This window comes from Cryptomeria japonica, chromosome 7 (assembly GCF_030272615.1).
Source record: "Cryptomeria japonica chromosome 7, Sugi_1.0, whole genome shotgun sequence".
In the NCBI taxonomy this organism is placed as follows: Eukaryota; Viridiplantae; Streptophyta; class Pinopsida; order Cupressales; family Cupressaceae; genus Cryptomeria; species Cryptomeria japonica.
In genome coordinates this window covers 144,050,083-144,065,237 of record NC_081411.1, presented here as the reverse complement: position 1 = coordinate 144,065,237, position 15,155 = coordinate 144,050,083, and positions in this window count along the sequence as shown.

Below are 15,155 nucleotides of genomic sequence, written 5' to 3'. Positions count from 1 at the left end.
GAGTCTTCAAGAAAAAGTTGGGTCAAGATGGTAGTGTTGAGAAGCATAAAGCCCAGTTGGTCATCAAGGGGCATTGCCAAGTTGAGAGAATAGATTATGATGTGATTTTCTCTCCTATTACAAAGATGACATCCATTTAGTTCTTCTTATCAATTTCTATAGATCATGATTGGGATATCAAGAAAATAGATGTGAAGACAGCATTCCTTCATGGTGATTTGGAGAAAGAGAATTATATGTTATAGCCAAAAAAAATTCATAGTGAAAGGTAAAGAAAATTTGATCTACAATTTAAAAAAGTCTTTGTATGGCTTGAAACAATCTCCTAGGATGTGCTACCAAAAGTCTAATACCTATGTGTTGAGTTTGGGATTTCAGAGGTCTAAATCTAATCATTGTTCTTACTTCAAAACTAATAACAATCACATTCTCATTGCTACACTATATGTGGATGATATGCTATTGTTTGGGAATGGATATTTGATTTCTGACATGAAGTCTTAATTTTCAACATAGTTTGAGATAAAATATTTAGGTACATATAGGTACATTCTGAGAATGAAGATTTGAAAAGACAAATCTAATAGAAAGCTATGGTTAAGCCAAAGTAAGTATGTGAGTTTTGTACTGTAAAGATTCACCAGGCAACTTTTTGATCTATGATAGTTCATGTTCCATTATGACTAATGTTATCTATGGAGGATTATCAAAATTGTCCTTTTGAGATGGAGGACACTACCAGTGTAACACACACAAGTGCATTTTATTCTTATAGTGTGTACTAGACCTAACATTTCCCTTGTACTGGGAAACTTGAGTTGATATATGACTAATCTTGCATGGGTAGATTATGATACAGTTAAGCAAGTGTTGAAATATTTGAGGGGTACTTCTAAGTATTCCTTGTGTTGTCATGGTTATCCTATTGGACCTAAGCATTCTATGAATATTCATGGATATGTGGATTTAGATTGGGCGGGTGGAATTGAAAACAAAAGATCCACCAGTGGTTAGGTATTTACTATGAATGGTGGAGCTATTTGTTGGATTAATAAGTGAGGAAGTCATTTGGCTTAGATGGTTGTGTTTAGATATTGGATTTGATGTAAGATTGATTTATATTTGTTGTGATAGTTAGAGTATCATTTTTTTAGAAAAGAATCCAACTTTCCATGCCAAAACACACATATGGATGTTCAATTTCATTTTATTCAAGATATGGTAGATGATGGGAAGATAAAATTGGAGAATTTTGATACTTTGATGAATAGATTCATCAACAAAACTAGTGAAAATAGAGAAGTTTAAATGATTTTCAAATTCTATGGCCTTTCATCCTTATACAGTTGATCTATAGGTTATTTTAAATCTCTTTGACAAGTGGGAGAATTTTGGGATTAAGGTGTCTCAACTTTTGTAAATCATAACATTGGTTATTATATTTATTTATTAAATTTATTTATTATTTTATTTAATTAATTTCCTATGAGTGTGTAGTCATCTAGTGCGAACCACAGGCTTGATGGAATCCTACTTGGTGATGACTATATGACACATATGTTTCACATGTGTAGGTAGGCATACCACTTTGAGGATCTTGACAAGTGTCATTTCCGATAGCTTATGATAAATTCCATGATATGTTGGCTAAGTGGTATGAGATACCTTTTGCATGGAAAAGGTGGGTGCCCAAGTTGGGTTATGATGAGTTGTAAGAGAATCAACTAATGATAGTCAATTATGTAGTAAGTTGTGATAGATATAAGATATGTAAGAGAATTTGGCATACTTCATTTATAGTAAATTTTTGGTGCCCAACTTAGGAGGTTTGAATGGTGAGTCATTTGGAGATGTACATGTTTCATTTACAATCTTTTTGATGGTTAAAAATAGAGCCAAATTTCTTGCATGACCCCATATTCTTCATTCATCTAAAAGATTCCTTATTTCTTGTATTTATCTATATAAGGTATCCTTGGAGAGTATTAGTCATGTTATGTTTGGAGGTGAAATCTCAGGCTGCCAGCATTAATCCATATTTTGGGTTGTTTGTTGTAGACTATTGTTGAAAAAATTGAGTTGATATTAAATAGCAACCATTTGTTTATTAGAATACAAAGTACTATTGTTTTAGAGTGTGGGTTTTCTCTCTCAAAGGGATTTTCCCTATGGTATATCTTATGTTTGTTTGGTATAATATTTATGCATGTTTATTATCTCCTTGTGAGTGTGTTTCTATTATTGTTATAGTTAAAATTTGGAAAAAAAAATTCATTGTCCTCCCCACTATATTAGTGTTGCAGAGCATTTTTTGCACCTTAGATTCCTTTCACTTCTTCTACTCTCTCTAATGTGTATATATGTACTCCCTATTTCTTCCCCACTATCTATATCTCTATCTCTCTATCTTCTCCCTCTCAATCTCTCTCCTGCTCTCTAAATTCTAAACCTTTCTCTCTATTACTTATCTTTGTCACCTTCTTTCCCTCACTCTTTTTCCCTCTATCTCTATCTCCATATATTTCCTCCCTCTCTCTTATTCACCCCATCTCTCTTGTAACTTTTTTTTTTTCTGTATTTCTGTATTTCTATCTCTTTCACTCGTCTATCTCTCTCACTCCTTTATCTATCTCTTTCTATGCATATATCTCTATCTCTCACCCTATCTTTATCTATTTATCTATTTCAGTGCACCACCCCTCTCTCTCTCTCTCAATTCCCTCCATCTATCTATATTACCCTCTTGTCTATTTCCCTCCATCTCTCTCTCCCCCATGTCTTCCTTATTCCCTTGTCTATCTCTTTCTCTATCTCTCTCCCTTTTCTTTTTGTATATCTCTCTATCTTCCCCTTTCACTTCCAATATATGTTTATCTCTCCCTCTTTCTCTCTTTATTTCTCTCACCCTTTCTCCATCTCTTTTTATATCTCTCTACCTATATCCTATTTCCTTTCTATATATATCTCTCCCTATCACTTCTTTAATCTATCCTTCTATATATATATATATCACTTTCCATCTCTATATTTATCTTTATGTCTCTCTCTTTCCCACTATTTATTTTTCTTTTCAATCTCTATCTATTCCTCTTGTTTCTCTCTCTCTCTCTCTCTCTCTCTCTCTCTCTCTTCATATATCTCTCTCCTCTTCATCTTCCTCTTTTCATTCTTGATCTCCATCTCCAGCTCTATATCTCTATATTCAGCTCCTTCTCCATCTCTATCTCTATCTTTTTGTTTATCTCTTTGCCTATCTCTATGCCTATCTCCATCTCTATCTCTATCTCTATCTCTATCTCTATCTCTATCTCTATCTCTATCTCTATCTCTATCTCTATCTCTATCTCTATCTCTATCTTTCTGTTTATCTCCATCTCTATCTCTATCTCTATCTCTATCTCTATCTCTATCTCTATCTCTATCTCTATCTCTATCTCTATCTCCATCTCTATCTCTATCTCTATCTCTATCTCTATCTCTATCTCTATCTCTATCTCTATCTCTTTTCTCTTATCTCTCATCTCTTTCTCTTATCTCTATCTCTATCTCTATCTCTATCCCTATCCCTATCCCTATCCCTATCCCTATCCCTATCTCTATCTCTGTCCCTATCTCTATCTCTATCTCTATCTCTATCTCTATCTCTATCTCTATCTCTATCACTATCTGTATCCGTATCCGTATCCCTACCCTATCACTATCCCTATCGCTATCCCTATCTCTATCTCTATCCCTATCTCTATCCATATCCCTATCTCTATCTCTATCTCTATCTCTATCTCTATCTCTAACTCTATCTCTATCTCTATCTCTATCTCTATCCCTATCCCTATCTCTATCGCTATCCCTATCTCTATCTCTATCCCTATCTCTATCCCTATCCCTATCTCTATCTCTATCTCTATCTCTATCTCTATCTCTATCTCTATCTCTATCTCTATCTCTATCTCTATCGCTATCCCTATCCCTATCCCTATCCCTACCCTATCGCTATCCCTATCCCTATCGCTATCCCTATCTCTATCTCTATCCCTATCCCTATCTCTATCCCTATCCCTATCCCTATCTCTATCTCTATCTCTATCTCTATCTCTATCTCTATCTCTATCTCTATCTCTATCTCTATTTCTATCTCTCTCTCTATCCGTAGATCCCTATCCCTATCCCTATCCCTATCCCTATCCTTATCCCTATCTCTATCTCTATCTCTATCTCTATCTCTATCTCTATCTCTATCTCTATCTCTATCTCTATCTCTATCTCTCTCTCTATCTCTATCTCTATCTCCATTTAACCCATATCTCTCTCAATCTTCCACCTTCATATATCCCTCTTTCTAGACATATCTCAACCTATATCTTGCTCACTAAATATAGAAAATATAACATTCCTATTGGTATTAAACATTTATTATCTTCTTGATTCAAAGGTTTTATTTTAGTTATGATTAAATCCTTGAAAATGGATGTATTGTTCATTTTAAGCTATAACTTCTCCATCGATACTTTTTTTTCACAAACAACATCAAGACCTACAAATTGGCCTCATGTAATACACCAATTTATGCAAAAAATAGATAACTTTTTCCTAATCGGCCTTACACACCTCTTTGGCATACCCATTGGACACTAAGGTGCAATTACTAGTATTTTCAAACACTTCTAATTACCATAATTAATAATATTATTTTTAATCTATTATTATTCTATTATTTTATTATTTTATAAAATCTAGAAATATGTTTTTGTTTTCACATATATTTATCAAGATTAGCAATGCACAATTTTTTTTTTCATTGTATTAGTATAGATGTTTCAGATATATCTATATAAATTTTATCCAAAGATATATATCTTTCTAAGATCTATATAATAAATTTGACACTTATTTACAAAACAAAATATTAGTATTTAGGTTTTTCTAAAACAAAAATTGAAATATGAGAATTATTTACATATTCTATTCTTAAATAAACTTAAAATTATTTTATTTTAACTTTCTCAATTTGGTTTAACTTGTAATTATTAATATAAAAATTTATCTTTAAGAATATTAATATAGTTTGAAGTAGAATTTTATTTTTGTAAATTTAATTTATTTAAAGTAATTAAACGATATATACTTCAATATTTACTTGTTGAAAAATCAAACAACTTCTTATGTTGACACAAAGACTTATCAGATTGGGAGTGACAATGGAGGAGGAGAAGGTTACGATTCTAGAGATGGGGACACTACTGGTGAGGATGTATAATTAGATATAGATTAAAAGGGGTTGAGATTTGGCTTCTCTATCCTTTCTCATGGCCCTTCGGGTGATGAATTTGGGGCCCTAGGTTTGTTTGGGTGGAAAATGAGATGGATGATGGTTTGGCTATGCTTAGGGGCCTTGATGTGGGTCCTTTGTGCTCACGCACTTGGTTCTCTAGAGGGTTAAAGATATTTAGGTATTTTGCCTCCTAGGTTGTTTGGTTTTCTCTTCTCTACCCTTGTTTTGTGCATGTCCACTATCTTTGGTTCTCTCCATGTTATAGATGGTGGGCATTACTTTGTGGTGGGTTATGCCCTTTTTTTGGTGGTTTTTTTTTGGTGGGGGCATGACTCATTTCCTATTGGGTTCTATTATTCTACTCTCCCTTGGGATCGACTTGGGCCTCCTGGTCCTCTATCATTCTTACTCTAACCATTGCACTTATAGTTGTATCCTTTTAGTGTGTTGTGTTGGTTGTTGAGGTAGAGGTGAATGCATTGGGATATGGTGGTTGGGATAAAACAAGAGATTTGGAAGTTTCCTACCAAAGGGGTATGACCTTTTCCCCCTTCATGGCTTCTTTTGTTGTGGGATCTATTATCTCCTTCAAGATTGATTTTTGTCTAGATTCCCTACTTAGGCATCATACTTTTCCCTCTCTTTTACTCTTTCTTGTGTTTTGGGCAACTTTGTGTGTTTTTTCTTCCTTTCTAGTTGTTTGTTCTTTGATTCTTTGCAAGAAGGAGATTATGGGCTTCCATAGCTAAGAAAGACTTAGAGGATAGCGAAATCCTTATTGTTGTTCTCTATCAAGCTTTGGCAATTTTTCCTATACGCTATGGACCTATTAAGGTGGTCCAAGATGTTAGACTTTTATTGATCTTGTCATTGATCATTATTGGTTGATTCTTTGGAGATGTGCTTCTCGAAAGGTATGATGGTCTCAAATATATGTTTCAATTGATATTCGACTTGAATTATTTGAGTTGTTGTTGATCCATAATTCTTTGTTTATAGGATATGGTGTTGATTTATTGTATTCATGCGTATCTTAGCTTCATTTTATTTTTGTTGTTTTGGGTAGTATTATTTTGGGTTCAGATTAATTCTGGAATCCGAGGATAAGTAATGAAATTTGTGTAGTGTGTGAGTCATGATTTGGGTTCAGAATTTATAATGGATATAATGTGTCGATTTTACCATTGATATATGTTGTAGTATGGTCTACTTCTCATTCCTTCCCACCACTGGAATGTTTAGTGTTGACCTATTTTTAGATCTTTATTTGGGCAACTTGAAATATCATATGATTATTCAAAGATAGTATAAATATGACGATGAGTTAGTATGGTGATATGTATGTACATGGAAGATGTGCAAGACTGAAAAGGAAATATTCAATTGATATGTGAAGAACATTTCTACAGTGAGGACCGAAAGCATTCTGGTACTACAGTTTGTATTTCAGTGATCGATTCTCTTTTTCTTTCTTCTTCTAGGGCAGTGAGCCTCTTCTTGAGCAATGAGCCCACCTATAGTGAGAATTGAGGTAGTGAGCCATCCTTTGTAAAAATCACCTTAACCAGTGTTTTATATTGAGAACTAACATTCTCCATGGTTTATCCCTTCTTGGGTTTTCCACCTCATATTTGTTAGGATTCGTGAAATGTGAATCCCACAAGCCCTATTATCTTCTGCAAGAATATATGTCACACATAAAGAGACAATTGAACAACAAAATAATTGAAGACAATAACAATGAAATTGATTGAATTTTTTGTATTGCTTATTTCTTGAGTTACAATGAAGAATATTACATCCTTATAAAAAATCTAACTCTAAGGATAGAGACCCTAAATGGTAGAGTCTCCAAGATAGACTGAGATTTTGAAACACAATGCATGAATCAGTAATGTATGCACAAATAGCATAATAAACTAATTAAATGCATGAAACTCTCAAAAATCTAAGCATAGTTTTCTTTTTCCTTGTTTGAGTTATGAATGGAGATAAATATTAATTAATTGTTCATAATTAATTAATTAACTAAATAATAAATTATTTAGTGAATTAATGCAATTAAGAAAATAATTAATATAAGAATTATTTACTTTGACAATATCTTGTGTTTATTATTTGATCTATTATGTGTTTTATTTTATTTAATTAAATATGTTTGTTATTGTAGATTTGTGAAGCAATTATTTGGAAAGTTTAATTTTCAACTGATTCACCCCCTCCCCTTTAGTTGCCTGGATATTTAACAATTGGTATCAGAGCTTTGGTTCCTTGGTAAAGAGATTAACCACCTAAGGTAGATCCTGATCTGCTCACACACAAACCATCTATCCCTATCTTTGAAGGATCTGACTATTGCTTTTGGAAAGTGAAGATGAGAGGTTAATTGATGCCCTTGGATTAAAACACTTGGAAGGTAGTGGAAACTAAGTATTTTCAATTGACAAATCCTCTTACCATTTTGAAGGGGAGCCAAGTGTATGAAGAAAATGAAAAGGCTATGTATGGTATCTTTAATGTTTTACCAAATATTGATTCACAAAAGTTGTTTCATTGAATACTACTCATGAGGTTTGGGAAAATTTGAAGGATATATATGAAAAAAATGATAGAGTTAAGTTATCAAAGAAACTAACAAGTAAGCACAGATATGAGAACCTAGAAGTGGAAGAAGGAGCAGATATATATAAAAAGCTATTTTGAAAAGGTTGGTCCATTGTAGCAAATGAAATTAGAGAACTTATTAGAACCTTGATGAATAATTTTATAATTGAGCATATTTTTTGATTTCCCTACTAGAAAGTTGCAGTGATAAGATCTCTTCCATTGAATAAACCTGTGATCCAAAGAAGTTTACTAGAGAGAAACTCTATGGTACCTCATGTGTATTTGATATTGTTAGGTCCTACATGGAAAGCTAATGTACTGAGAGGGGAGGGGTGAATCAGTACTTCAAAACTTTTCTTGATAAATAGTTTTACTGATAAACACAAACTATGTATTGCTGATCTCAAAGATATATAATACTGAAACATAATCATAAAATAACATGCATCAAAATATCACTCCATAACACAATGATTTTTGGTCATGTAGAAACTCTTGGTTAGAGAAAGAAAATATGGTGGGGATGGCACCCACAACTTCACTACTACAGTAATCAAGATTGCTCGGTTAGAACTACATGTTTAGCCATTTCTATTAGCTTACCCTTTTAGGAGTATAAAGATCTTTAGATCTACCTTGCTAGAAGATTTTACAAACACTTCTACAAAATGTTGTACCTAGTTAAAGGCTTTACAATTTATAGACTTTATTAGAGTCTTTTACCCTGTTAAAGGATTCTATTACAACTTAATATTTCAATCAAAATATTTACAAAATATCTTCAACTTCACATCTGAAATGTTATAGCAGACTCTATGTGCTTAATATAAAATTACCTTTCTCATAGAATTCCTCGGTAACTGATAAATCAACTCGGTAACCACTTCTGTATACTCTATTCCTTAAACTATTTTCTGAAACCTTCTCGGTGGCCTGTGATTATCTCTGTCAACCTTCTTCCTTCATGCTTTACTTAGTCATTCCTTCATCTCTCTACTCTTGATTGACCTTACATATCATCTCTATCTCAAATACTCAAATCATGTTGTTTTTATAGATCTCTGAGATGGTGATCTGTTCATGCCTCGATCAAATAAATATGTTTTATTGAATGCATAAACATAGATATTACTTCATTGGATATTCTCCCTCAAAATCATACAAAATATTTGAATGCACTTTCCAATGTAGTAACGGTTTCATCTTCTTGAATTATGTAACACATTTCACATGTGTGTCCAGGTTCATTGAATCTGGTAACACATTTCACATGTGTGTCCAGGTTCATTGAATCTGGTAACACATTTTCACTCGGTTCAGATTAACTCGGTATACCTTCTTTGCTACTCGATAAACATATAAAATTTACTTGCTAGACAATCTACATATGTCTCGATTCATAGCTCGATGTATATCATCTCGGTGACTTGTCTTTCTTCTGTAACTGACACCGGTGGCCTTGGTGTTTACCGACTAAACTTTTCAGTAGTATTAACCGACTAGTGTATATAGAATGACTTTGGGCATAAAACCAATGACAACTTAGTAAATAGTAACAATCTCCCCTTTTGACATTAGTTTGATATGTTTGACAAAACTCCTTTCAAAGTCATAATACAAAATCTATATACTTGCAAAATAAACTAAAATGTTAGTATATACAATGTTCAAATACATACTCAAATAAATACCCCTCTTATCAATCTTCTGTACATATCTTGATTTCCTATTCTTGATGATGCATGCCTGATGTTCCATGCTCCCCCTAACAATTTCAACTGTACACTCAAATACTCTATATACTTGGTATACTTAGATATTCATGCTCGGTCATGTTTGGTACACTCCCCCTTTTTGACAAACATCAAAACTAGTTACCATTTGGTGGGGGCAACTAATCAAAAATAGATTTATACTTAGTACGAGCTTCTGTAAGAGTGTTCTTAAGTGCATCTTTGACACTGTCCAATATTGTATTCTGAGCTATAATATCAGTTGACATTTCTATCAAACCATCTAAAGTGTTTCCCTCTGCTTGAGTTGATAATTGGGTAGCTTGGTTGATCTACTCTTGAACTAACGACAAATGGGGAATAAATAAAGTTTGAAGAGTCATGATATCCATCCTTATTTTATGCTCTTCATTCCAAAGTTCTAACTGTTGATCCATAAGTGTTTGTAGCCTTTTATAAAAAATTTGTAAAGAATTTGGCTCTGTAGTCAATTTATTTGAGAGATCAGTGACCTCTTTTTCAATGACTTCAGTCTTATTCTGGATATCTTTGATAAAGAATGAAAATGTACATAACTTCTAGAATAAATAAATAATATGCTTGAGCTGAGGGGAAAACTCACAAATGAATTCAATAAGCTTTAGTTTACCTATAGCAATTTCTTTCTATACTTCTTCAATAATTTTGGCAGTTAGCTCTTTTTCCTTCAATTTGCTAAGGTATTTTGATGCTTCTACTCCTAATTCCTCCAATTGAGTGAGTTGTTCATCCAGTTGCACATGGATGACAACATCTTTATTGATGGTAGCTTCAGGTATCATATCTATCAATAATATTTTGACCTTCTGAAGTACCCGATTTTTCGGTTGTATTGCTATCTATCTTTCTTGCTCTACTTTGGCTTTACAAAACTCACTGAATTCTATCAGTGCTTGCCCTTTCAATTTTGTTAGGTCAACATTTGGTAGCACAATAGGCTTTGACAGATCAATCTTAAAACTGTGTCTTTTTGCTTTCTTCTCCTTTGATGATGATGTGTTTTCCGATTGAATGGGTACAATGGCTTTGGAGACTTGTCCTTCCTCAATAGGTTGCTTGGTAGAGGCAAAAATTTTATCGGTTCCTATAACCTCTATTTTATCCTTTGGTGTTCCCTTGCTTGAAGTATCAGTGGCAACTATCTCGGTGCTTGAAGGTACTTGTGAAGTTGGCTCACTGGTGGCCTGAGAGGCAGGTTCATCTTGTTTATCCTTTGGAGCCTCTGTGCCTTCATCTATGTCCCAAGGTTTCTCAGCTGAGACTTGTTGGGTGATCGAAGGATAGGACTTGACCTATTCCAAAACTGATTCACTTGACACCAGTTTGGCATAGGCGTTTCCTTCTATCATTTCTCCGTCATGTGCTTCAGTGTCTATTCCATCCTCATCTATCTGAATAGTGCAAGTAGGATCTTGCTCAGTGGTGTCAACTATTTCTTCTTCACCTTTTGGCTCTTTAGTCTGAATCCTGAATATCTTCTTCCATTTCTCTTTGGTTTCATTTTCAACTTCAAGATATAGTCCATTGATCATTTTTAAGGCTCTTAGTTTTACTTGAAATTTTTTCTAGTAGTTTTTCAAGTGATCTTTTATTTCATCTACCGACATATCTGGAAAGAGATGTACCAAAACTCTTTCTCTTATTTGCTTCTCTGAGTCCATAGCATATTTGCATCTATTATCAATATGTGAGTATAATGCTTTTAGAATAAGATCAGTCACTTCCAATGGAACTACTCGGAACCTGAGAAGTGTACTAATTATAGTCTCTTCTATTTGTCTCTTCTCTTCATATGTTCTTGTATCATATTTTACATATCTAAATGATCTAAATCCACCATATTCCTTCAATTTTGCACAAAAATTGTGAACACTATGTACATCTTCCTTTGTGCTTTTCACAATCTGAAGTTTATTTACATCCTTTAATTCTGTGTCACTTTCCTCTTTATCCAAAATTAGTCTTCTATTCTTCTTTTTATAAGTTTTGTAACTTTATGAATTTCTACATTCGTTTGCTTCTTACCAGGTGACACAGCAGATGATCTAGTGTTCAGTCACTTCACTGGTGGGGTTGGTGATACCTTGGTTGCATCCTATTTCTTTCTTTTCAAAATTTTGCCATTTGGCAACTCGGTGCTCAGAGTAATTTCTTCTTCTTGAGCTTCAGATTCTTCCTCGATTAAAAGTTGATCATTCTTAGTAGGAGTGGAGGTAGAACCTTCTCCAAACTTTCGAGTTAAGTCCTTGATCATTCTGGTGGCTTTCCTGTCAACCTTTGGTACAACAATGCTCATTTTTACTTTTTCTTTCACCTCTTCATAGGTGCCATATCTTTCTCGGTAGCATGCCTTGGAAGTGCTAAGAAGGCATCTATCTACCATTGAGAAATGTTGAAATCTAATTCATAACCCATTGATGGTAATGATTAAGTCCTGGGTTCTACTGCATTGACATAACAGTAGTCTGTATCCAACTCAAAACATATAGTGTCCTTGTATTTTTCCACTAGCTGAGGTGGAATCCTGTACCGGCTATGCATCTTTTCCTGGAATTTGTTGAAGTAATCATCCATTATCATGTTGAAATTACCACCTAGCTGATCGATGAAATCATTTATTCGATGGGTGATAGGTTGGTGTAATTCCCAAACAACATTACTGATTGATGGAAAGAACTTCTAAAAATAGAAGAACATACACCACTAATAGTGACCCAAACTTTAGTGTGTTAGCAGTATTATTCTTCTTCGGTTTCCTTATTGTATTTAGATTTTCAAAAGGATTCTTCAACAACACTTCACATAAATCAATTTGCATACCCTTTTTAACAATTTTGTAGGCCAAATCTATAGTTGCACATGGTACAATGTTCTCTCTTGCCGACTAGAAGAAACAATAACCAATAACTCTAATAGCAAAATTAAGTTTTGCATCTGTCACATTGTTCAACTTAAGACCTCTGCTATCAGACTCAACTCCTGTTAAAGTTATTAATTCGTTCTGTGAAATCATCTTCTGTGCTTGGCCATGGTCAAATATAGGGTATCTGGTTATCATGTGAATAATCTCCTTGGCGATCTTGAAAGGTTGATCCTCCAGCCACATAAAATCATCATGAACTCGGCTCAAGACAAATTTGACCCATTGGGGTTTGAAGACTCGAGGGTAGGTTAGGGCTTCGGTTAATCCCTTGACTTTGATATGCTCAAACTTGTTGTCCAGATTTCCATCGGTGCACAATTTATCATACATATCCTTAATCTCAGTGTGACCTAGCTCATCAACTATGCACTTGGTATAAAATCTAACATCTTCAATCAATAGAACCCTATCCAAAATAAGAGAAAATGCAATTTTCTCATCAAGTTCAAAAGCCACTTTGGGAGGTAAGGTGTATTTCAGTGTAGGCTTCTCAATGGTCTCTACTACAACCAGTTTCTGAACTTTGGGGGCCATTTCAAACTTAAATTCTACTTACGAAATAGGTTAGGGTTTCAAGTAACCAGAAAATGCTTCCAACTTTAGTAAATACTTCACAAATATTCACAACTTGACTTGATCGATTAACTGCTAAAAGTGTGGTTTTAGATTTGCTAAATAATTTGAATTCGCTCTTGGAAATGTTTGATCGCCTTTTGATTTGCTCTACTCTGCTCTGCACTTTGAAAACTGGTAAGTGAAAAATGACCGCGCTCAATACTTTTAATACCTTCTTTTGACCTTATCAGGATTCATGTGGTTAGGTATAATAGGCATTAAATGCACTTAGTTTCTCTTTACCGACTAACTCTCTTATTAGCTTTTACCGATTAAACAGGCTTATTACTTTTACCGACTTCTCTAGTAAATCAAAAGACTAGACAATTTTTTGAACTTGCTATTGCATCTTATCTATGTAGATTTTGAAATTAAGTGCACGAATACATAGGAACTGTTAGGATCTAACCTTTGAGAATGCAGTCCCTCCATACCTTTATTGACTAATCTGAAGTAGATGGCCCTAGCTCGGTAGGTAAGGTGCTTCCTTCATTGGTTGACACATTTTCCTTCTTTTTCCAAAATTTCTGCAATTTTCCTTTTATCTCCTCAATATCTCCTCTCAGTTGGTCTTTGCAGTCTTTAGCTATGTGTCCAACTTTATGACAATGAAAACATGCCATTCTTGGACTTCTCCATGATCTTTGGTTGTTCATTCCAAACCTTATCATACAGTTTGCACTTATATGTCCATATCTTCCACAACATTCACACCAAATCCTTGTATTGTAATCCCATGGTACTGAAGTATATTGTTGATCAAAATTAGTGTGAGTTCTATAGCTTCTAGTGTTTGCTCGGTGTGGAGTCCACATATAGTTTTTCTACTTAAACCAACATTTCTCAATGTTGTCTCCATATCTATTGCATTTTTTGCAAAACCCTTTGTATTTTGCCTTCTGATAATTGTTGACAGACTTTGTTCTACATTGCTTAGATGCATGACCATACTTTTTGCAATTGTAACAATAACCATTAAACCTAGTAACATTCGGTTGCTTACCTTTTCTGATTTAGCAAACATTAGCAGTATGTCCTTGTTTTCCACAGTAGTTGCAAATAGGCTTCTTGTCCTTGATGTTCTCTTTGTTTCTAGTTTTCTTTGATGATTCTCCTTTCTCGGTAGTGTTGATCACTTTCTTGGTAGAGTTGTTTCCTTTGTAATTGAGTCCTGCAGTTTTGTTAGATTTTCTCATATTTAGTTGCCCATCCAACATTCTTGATGCTTCATGGCTTTTCCTTAATGTTTCTTTTGAGTTCTTTTCTGCTTCTAGTTCATCGGTCAATCTTGATATTTCAAGTTTCAATGCTTGGTTCTCATTTTCCTTTAGAGTAGCGTCATGATGTGCATAGTCCAATTGATCAGACAGATTATGTTGAACTATAGTCATCCTTGATATTTCATCATTCTTTGCAGACACCTTTGCTTCTAGTTGTTGTTTTTCTCCTTTTATAGTTTTCTTATTATCTTCAGTTATTCTCAATGCATCAAGATTTTCAGTCATTTGTGTGCTAAAATACTAATGTTCCCTTCTCATTTCTTTTAGATCTTCACTAAGTGCTTTGTTCTTTTCTTTCAGTTCTGCAATCATTTCTTTAGATTCTTCTTATATGTTGCTCTCATATGATGTCTCAATTTGTTCCACCAACTCTTGTGAGTCCTGTAAATCATCAAACAAACTTCTTCTGACTTTCAATGATCTCTGCATTTGCCTCTACATATCTACAATCATTTGATTAGCATGATCCAATTCTTCTTGAAGATTCACAATCCTGTGAGATTTGTTTATAGCCTTCCATTGATAGGATCTTTATCTTTAGGCTGTTAGACCCTTTACCAATAGTATAGCTCTGATACCAATTGTTAGGTCCTACTTGGAAAGCTAATGTACTGAGAGTGGAGGGGTAAATTAGTACTTCAAAACTTTTCTTGATAAATAGTTTTATTGATAAACACAAATTATGTATT